Source organism: Sinocyclocheilus anshuiensis, unplaced genomic scaffold (assembly GCF_001515605.1).
Source record: "Sinocyclocheilus anshuiensis isolate Anshui unplaced genomic scaffold, SAMN03320099.WGS_v1.1 scaffold914, whole genome shotgun sequence".
Lineage (NCBI taxonomy): Eukaryota > Metazoa > Chordata > Actinopteri > Cypriniformes > Cyprinidae > Sinocyclocheilus > Sinocyclocheilus anshuiensis.
The window spans coordinates 2,572,089-2,581,690 of record NW_015539870.1 but is presented as its reverse complement, the minus strand read 5'-3'; the positions used below and the strand labels follow the sequence as shown (position 1 = coordinate 2,581,690).

The 9,602-nt window shown below is 36.0% G+C and overlaps 1 pseudogene; it reads right to left on the bottom strand.

Annotated features, from left to right (window-relative positions):
- LOC107685111 (polypyrimidine tract-binding protein 3-like) overlaps nt 1–9,602 on the bottom strand; it is a 40,411-nt pseudogene that overhangs the window by 2,621 nt on the left and 28,188 nt on the right.

The following is a 9,602-nucleotide window of genomic DNA, read 5'->3' as shown; positions in this document are numbered from 1 at the left end:
TACAGGAACTATTCGAGCCGTTCATGCCAGACTGGGGAGAGAGGTGTTGTAATAATGTAAAATATGTGAAAAATACAACCTAGTATGAGAGCTTGTTCTAGTACACCCCCAAAACAAAATCAAGACTTTGTAAAAGAGCATAATAGGACCCCTTTAACATTAATTATTATAATTTAAAAAACCTTGAGATTTGCAGATTTTTAAAAATGCTTATTTAAGTTAGTCCAGCAAAATTGAGTTGTTTTTTGTTGCAATATTTTGTAACATGCTGTATTGAGCGTGTGGTGCCCGATGTGAGGGTGTGTGCCAGTCACTCACGGGATATTTGAGAGGTGCAGGGTGGCGGAGGGAGGAAAGATGTTCTGGAAGTTCTTGGAGCCGGGCTTTTTGAAGCGGTGCAGCGGGCTCCCACTGAAGTCTTTGGTCAGGCCCTGGTCCTCCTGACCCTCCCTGGGGAGCTGCACCGTCTGGTGCTTTGAGATGGTCACACGGATCACCTTACCATGCAGACGCTGACCGTTCAAATGGCTCATCGCTTAACAAACAAACCCAAAGATAATGTGTTACAGATAAGCTTTAACCCTGAGTGAGACACAATGTATTACGCTCTTACACTGAACAAATCTTTTTCTTACATTTGAACAATGAAAACTCATGTATACAAGTTTTTTTTCAACATCGCACACACACACACACACACACACACACACACACACACACAAAGCCTCTAAATATGGGTGTCACTCATCTTCTGAGTACTTAATCCCGTTTTGTACACCTCATTCATAAAACACAACCAGAAAGTGAAGTTATGTAAATCATTTTGCAAAAATGACTGTATAAAATGCCATCTAGGGTATTTTTATAATAATTGTATATTTATAATCCATTGCTAATCGACCTTTTTTACAGTATAGAATATATTTTCTGCCTCATTCTGTGATAAGAAGCCACATCAGATCACAAAAGGAAGTTATTTCAAACACTCGACTGATGTTGTGGAGTAAAAACATGTTAATGTTCTCTTTTGTTGGACAACAGGTTTAGAAACGCTTCTCATTACAAGTCATTACAAGGGAAGATATTCGGTGTGTGTTACTTTTTCAAATGCACAAACGCAAAACGAAAAAAAAAAAGTAAATAATGATTACTCTACTGTCCTAGCATAAGAAATCTGTCAGACTGCGGGAGTAGAAGGGGGATCGAGCAGGATTTTGTGTTGCTGTCGATTTGCAGTCTCTTTTTCATGATAGGCCTAAGGCATTTGTCAGTCATCCCCGCTTGCTATTTGGGGAATGAATCCAGCGTTCTGATTGGTCGAACTCTTCTTTTGATTTGAGTACTGCGTGTGGACAGAGGCTTCACCAGGTTTTTGCATAGTTTAAAGTGAAAATCGTACCAGTGTACTTTGAGGTCAAAATGCGTACAGGTTGGCAGGTCTGCTTGCTGATTTGTAGCTTTAATACAGACACAGAATACTCTGATAAAGACGCCTGATCAAAGGATGAAGAGAATGTATCAAGATGAAAAGGATTTCAGTGTAATGCCTGGCGTACCGAGCTGGGCTTGCGTGGCGTCTGCCATCTGTATTAAGGCATTCTCTTTCTTGTTGAACAGAATCTTGACTCTGTGAACATCTCCGTACACTCCTGCCGGGATAAAAGAGAAATTTTGACTTTTTTTTTGCTGAAACCCATTGTGAACACAATTTATAGCAAATAATACATTATCTGCAGATCTCAGGGTTTCATTATTGAAGGCAGAGGGCGACAGTAACTCCTCACATGCTCAGAGCGAACAAACATCAAGCGATTTTAAAGGATATCACTCACACTAAGGTCTGTCTCTGATGTTGACAGTTATTAAATTGTAGGGACAATAACAATGACACACACTGAGCGTGTGTATGGGAGAATTTGAACATTCATTAGACGGGACACAATCTGCAAATAATCTCCCGACTGTGTTTGTAAGGAAATGGTCTCATCGCTCAGCCTCTATCCTCTATTGCCTTCACAAAAATAGCCGTCTGCACATCTAATCTAGAGGAGTAATAAATGCATCCTTACCGAATAAAATGAAGAGCCCGTGTGGTGATATGCTCTGCAAGAGATGGGACATTATCATAGAGATCATTCAGTACTGAAATGTAAAAAGTGCTGGGAAAAGATGAAATGACTAAGTGTAAAATGTATGAAGAAACATTGATAGGTGATTGGCTGTGAAACATGTTGACACTGATCACTTCAATGTGAATGCAGGCCACTAACGCTGCAGAATTAAATGAAGAAAGTGTCTTGTGACATCAACTGCTGAGACTGAATAAAGACGCATGAAAATAGGTTTGGATTAACTCATATGACAAGACAAAAGATTAGAGGGAATCATTTTACAGGCACTGATATTTAAGGCCAGTGAGTGTTTATGCTCCCTGCACAGTCTCTGTGCAATACTGTAAGCTATAGTAATGGCTCAGATTAGACCTATCCACATTTATAAAAAAAAAAAAAAGAAGCATTTTATGTAACTGCACACACCAGAAAAAAAACTATATATATGGTAAATTTACGATATTATATATTTTATATAACTGATATATATTACACAAAAATATGAAGCAGCACAACTGCATCCAACATTGATAATAATAAGAGATGTTTCTTCAGTATCAAATCATATTAGAATGATTTCTGAAGGATCATGTGACTCTGAAGACTGGAGTAATGATGCTGAAAATTCAACTTTGATCACAGGAATAAATCAGATTCTACAATTCATTCACATAGAAAGCAGTTATTTTAAATTGTAATTCAAAATAAAACACATTTTACTGTATTTTTGATTAAATAAATGCAGCCTTGGTGAACAGAAGAGACTTCCAAAAACTTAAAAAAGATATAATATAATATAATATAATATAATATAATATAATATAATTTCTGGATGAAAGTATCTAGATCTGTAGTCTAATTATCAGTATCAGCTATCAAAAAACCTTTCTGGGTCAAATAGTATCTCAGAATCATACTGGTGTCCACATGTTAAAAACCCATCTTTTGTGTGCTTTTTAAAGCCTTAAAAAACATTCTTGTTAATTGAAATAAAATAAACTGAAACTGAAAGAAAAAAAATCAAGCATTCCTTGTTTTCATTTAGTTTAACTTGATGTACTAAAATGACTAAAACTTAAATTAAAATGAAAACGGAATTTAAATATTAATCTTCAAAATGTGCTGATGTTTACGTCAAGCGTGAACTCATATGACCGTTAATAGTTTAAAAAGTTTCAAATGTTTGTATTTTTCGTACACCTATCGTATCTCTTCAGAAGACATTAATACATCAACAGAGGTCGTATGGATTATCGTCGTATTTGTTTTGCATGGTTTTTGAAGCGGCAACGTTTAAGGGACACTATAAACGGTTATAAATAATACTAAAATGTTCCCATCATGAGAGGTCGTGTTTGATCATTGTGTAATTTCTATAATTTTTTTTTTTCAGTGTCTTGTGCCAAGTTTAAAATAGCTACTACTAAACACAATGTGTGCAATGTGAACGCCTCCCAAAAAATTGGGGCTTAATAGGAAAGTTAACCCAAAAATGAAAATTCTGCCATTAATTACTCACCAGACAGACAGACAGACAGACAGACAGACAGACAGACAGATAGATAGATAGATAGATAGATAGATAGACAGACAGACAGATAGACAGACACAGACAGAGAGACAGACAGATAGACACTGACAGACAGATAGACAGAGACAGACAGATACAGACAGAGAGACAGACAGAGAGACAGAGAGAGACAGACAGATAGATAGATAGACACTGACAGACAGATAGACAGACAGACAGACAGACAGACAGACAGACAGACAGACAGATAGATAGATAGATAGATAGATAGATAGATAGATAGATAGATAGATAGACTAAAGTACTAAAATGACTAAAACTGAAATAAAAATGAATTAAAACTACATAGACACTAAAAAACTAATAAAAATGACAAAACCAATAAAATTACTAAAACTTTAACTAAAATGAAAACGGAATACATACATACATAAATACAGACAGAAAGACAAACTCAGAATTTTGACCACTACGGTCTAAAATGCTTTTTGAAGGGCACTTACAGTATAATTGTAAAATATTATCATTTATTTTGACCTCTTTCCTACCATATATTATGCAATATAAATGAGAGATTTGTGGTGGAAGGGCTCACAGAGAAGGGTCAGTCACTTATGTTGACATCAGTTATGTCGTGGGACGGTGGTGTTGAGGGTGGGGATGGAAACTCACGTCGGGGCTGAGGTTGGAGACGAGGAGCACAGAGTGGATGACGGTGGGGGCCATGCCGTGGATGGTCATCCGTCCTGTCATTGCTGATGAAGGGATGGTGAGAGGTCCCAGAGCACCAGGCATTGTCTGCATAGACAGACCTGAGCGGACCGGAGCGGAGTGCAGCCCGGCGGGATGGGAAGGGGAAGACGGGAGAGGAGGAGTAACGTGAGAGAGAGGAAAGGAACGTTCTAGAACAATTCTCCGTTTTCACAAACTGTTGCTGCTTTTTCAGATAAACAACATAAGGTCTTCTTGTAATAGCTTATTAAATCAATGTGTTGAGGCATGCTGGGTACTTTTAATCCAAATGAGTATTGAATTGGATGGTCGGGGTAGTAAGAGGTTTAAATAAAGCCAGCAGAGATCAGGGGCAGGAGTGTGAAAATGGAGCCAAGCTTGAGAGATACTCAACACGAAACGGCATTCACAGCATGTTTAATATGTGAAGGACAAATTATTCGATTTGTGTGAAAGAAAAATATTCAGTGGTAAATAATTTGTACATTGAGATTTGATATTAAAATACTGATATATTTGTTATGATATTATTATTGGTACTTTTATTTGACTGAGACCTTGATTATGTCATTAGAAAAGAACTTTTGTGACAGAAGTGGAGAAAATTATTTAATTTGGAACAACATGAGGATGAATACATGTTTGATTTTCAAGTAAATATGTTAAATAATACACTACTGTTCGAATGTTAAGGGTCAGTTTTAAAAGAAATACATAATTTTTTTCAGCAAGCCCAAGGATGCATTAAACTCATCAAAAGTGACAAGTGAAGACATTTATATTGTTATATAGAACATTTTGAGAAATGTTGGTTTCCAAAGAAACAGTAAGCAGCACAACTGTTCTCAACATAATAATAATAATAATAATAAATTACTTGGAGCAGCAAATCAGTATATTAGAATGAGCTTTGATCACAGAAATAAATGACATTTTAACAGATATTTACATAGAAAACAGCTAGTTTAAATTGTAATAATATTTCACAATATTAGTTTTTACTGTATTTTTGATCAAACAAATGCAGCCTTGGTGAGCAGAAGAGACTGATTTGAAAAACATTTCAAAATCTTACAGAGCCCAACATTTTTTGCCTTCTTAAATAAATATCATGTGAATAATATTAAATGTTGTCTTTTAGAAAACCTAAATTAAGACTTCGTAAGTAAAGCTGCACAGTGACTTTAGCTATTAAGTTTTAATATATGATGAAATATGTAATTACAGATCAATGCAATGCACTTAAAGGTGCAGTGTGTAAATCTTAGCGGCATCTAGCGGTGAGCTTGCGAATTGCAACCAACGGCTCAGTCCCCCGCTCACCCCTCCCTTTAGAGAAGCTACGGTGGTCGAAACAAGACTAAGATGTCGTCGGTAAAGACAGCAGAGAGCAATGAGATTTCTTTACAAAGGTAAATTAAGGAATTGTATTTACTTCATTATTTAATAAATCGATGTTATTGCGAATATTAAATGTACTTGTTCATCATTGTGTCAGTGTTTTATTCGCAAGAACAACAAAGTGACGAAACGCGCTGTGTAGAGCAGTTTGTCCGTTCAGGGCTACTGTAGAAACATGGCGGCGGTGTAAGGGGACCCGCGGTGTATGTAGATATAAACTGCTCAATCTAAGGTAATAAAAACATAACGGTTCATTAAGTAAGGTCTTTATACACCTCTGAAAACATAGTTATGTACATTATATTGCATTTCTGTCAATAGATCGATGTAAATATTACACATTGCACCTTTAAATAGGATGTATTGATCATAGGGCTGCACGATTATGACGAAAGAAAAAAAACATATCTTAAGCGTGCAGAATAACATAAGTGGACTTTGAACGATTAATTGCCGCTTTGAGCGATTACGTAATTGTGGCATCCATAATTGTAATCGCGATTAGAAATTCGATTAATTGTGCAGCCCTAATTGATCAGATAAATCAAAGCAAACTAATCAATAGCCAATTCCAAACGCAAAGTTTTCTAACTGCACACATTGCTCAGTCTGTTTTCAGATGTGACGTCAATACTTCTGCTTGTGTTAGTCCCTCTTCACTTTGCTCATTTTGCTGGAGTTAATCTGCAGATGCGTCTTCCAAGTGGCTCAGGTGATGCCACTGTAATACCTCCAATTATTCAGTCTGAAGACTGTCGTGAATCAGTGTATGTCAGTGATACTATCTGACTATTTGATCATTGTAATTTTTATGTACGTCATATACGACTGCGGATGGATTGTCAGTCAGGATGGATTGAGAATTAATTTCTGACATATATAATATTATAACCATATTGTCCATTTTTATCAACAGTTCCCTGCTATGAAAAGCTAAATGAATATTAACAAATAAAATGAAATTTCAGATATTTTGACCATTTATGACATGGCTAGTTTAACGCATTTTGTCATGTGATGCAACTCCCCAAAAAGGTAATGATATTCATAAATTAATAAATATATTCTTAAAATATACTCTTCACCCAAATAACAATAATAATAGTGACAATAATAACAATTTATTCAAGGTGCAAGGGCAATATATTATTACTTTGTATTGGTTACACCACATGACATTTTAGAGTCATGAAATGTAAACTTGTTTTTTTTTTTAATGGGTTGAAAAGTATTTCAAAACCATACAAAACCAAAATGAACACAAAGAATACATTAATTAGCTCTTGGCACATGTGTTTTAGATTCACATTTGTTCCTTTTCTTTCCTGTAGATTTTCTTTTTCTGTAGAATTTGCTTTATAAAAGAAAATATCAATTCACTAACCCTGCGTGAGCCTCAAATACATTTTATTAACAGTAGAAAAGCACAATCTATAAAAGAGACTCACATACATTTGTTCTGTACTCCCTATATCGTCGCAGTTTTATTATCATCCTATCATTTTGAGCTGACTATGGCTTGCTGAGACATGCACATTCACGTAATTCACAATTTGCCCATGTAATATCTCGAATCCCCAGGAGGGACGGACTTAAGTGTGACACCATTGTTTAAAATGGATTTATTCAGCCTATTGAGATGTAAACCACCACAGAGCTCAGAACGAGCACGTGTACATACATTTCAAACCAGTCCTACCGACAACAATAAAACTATTTCATGAGGGGTGTTGTGGTAGAAGACCGACAAAATGGCAGTGGTCTAATAAAAGCTGCCATTTGAACACCTTTTATTGCTTTAGTGGGCGTCTGGAGACGTCACCGAGAGCCCCTGAGATTCCTGCCTGTGCCCAGAAACAATTCATCAGCTCTGATTTACAGACACACACACAAGAATACACACCGGCCTTATCAGTATCCACACCGCCTCTCGCTCTAGACAGCGTGAGTGATTTACCGAGCCTGAGACAACAAGATGCGTGGATGGGCAGCGACAGTTATCTGCCACCCCCTCTGACAATCACACACACAATAAATCTACCCTGCAAACGCTCTAGCCCACAGAACTATGTGTGCATGTGCGATAAGGCCTGCCCTTTGATAGTGTGCATGCAACCAACTGATAGCATTATAATAAAACACACGGATCGCCCAGGTAAGGAGCAAGTGAGTAAAATATCTGTTACACTAGTATTTCTAATGGAAGAGAAGTTTAATTAGATAAACGGACAGGTTTGATTAAAAAACAAAATGTCAGTTTACACAGACAAAAATGTATGAAATATTCCAAGTTAGAATATCAACAAATTATAGGGTAGACAAGAGTTTAAAGGAATAGTTCACCTGAAATTGTACATTTGCTAAATATTTATCCGCCCTCAGGCCATCCAAGATGTAGATGAGTTTGTTTCTTTATCAAAAGAGTTTTGGAGAAATGTAGCATTACATCAGTTGCTCACCAGTGGATCCTCTGCAGTGAATGGGTGCCGTCGGAAAGAGAGTCCAAACAGCTTATAAAAACATCACAATAATCCACAAGTAATCCACACCACTCCAGTCCAGCAATTAACATCTTGTGCAGGTTTGTAAGAAAAAATCCATCATTAAGATGTTTTAACTTTAAACCCATGCTTCTGGCTACAATATGAGTCCATGAGTCTTGTTTTCTTCTCACATCAAAATCCACCAACATATTTGTTTAGAACTGTTTTTGCATGTAAACAGTGCTTGATCTGTGCATATTTCTCTCCTGGTTCAGACAAGATGACTTTTTCACTGGAGGAAGCAATGTTATGAATAAAGGACTTTGACTTTATCGATTTTAAATGCCTTAATGATGGATTTGTTTCGTATAAACATGCAGCTTTTCTCTTCACAAGATGTTAACTGATGGACTGGAGTGGTGTGGATTACTTGTGGATTATTGTGATGTTTTTATCAGCTGTTTGGACTCTCATTCTGACGCCACCCATTCACTGCAGAGGATCCACTGGTGAGCAAGTGATGCAATGCTACATTTCTCTAAATCTGTTCTGATGAAGAAACAAACTCATCTACATCTTGCATGGCCCGAGAACGAGTACATTTTCAGCAAATTTTCATTTTTGGGTGAATTATTCCTTTAAATTTTTTACAACCCAGAATATACCTGTGAAAATGATGTAGTGACAAATCAATAATCAAAGTGGAATTTTTTCATGCCAAACGTCAAAATTTACATTTAAGCAACACCCCGAAGTACTAGATGCCATTTATATAAAAAAATTAATCTGACATCCTTTAGCTAACTTCCTCTGAGCTAGAAGAAAAGCATGGACTAAAGCAGATGGTGGGTGGGTGTGTGTGTGTGTGTGTGTGTGTGTGTGTCTGTGTGATAATATATGGGTACAAGATGGCCTTGATCAAGTGGGTTTTGGTATAATGTGGGATGTTGTGAATTTTTGGACGATGTGTGATGGCAATGATATAGTTCTGTTTTTGGAGAAAAAGTAATGACAGCAGTATTGATAAATTATAAAAAGTTTTAGCAGTATCGATTCTTTATTATTAAAAAATACCTTTTTATTAATACTAATTATTGAAAATATAATTATTAAAAACATAATTGTAACATCTTACGAAAAAAAAGAAAAACGTAGAATTTTCCTGATTATAACACTTAAAATAAAATAATTATAGCTAGGACCCCAAAGTGGAATGGAGGACAAGGCCAAAATAGAGAAATTCTGGAAATTGCTTAACTTAATTTAGCCAAAAGTATTTAAAAATATAAAAATCAAATATCTAAAGCTAATAAACTCTATTCTTTAAAATTATATATATATATA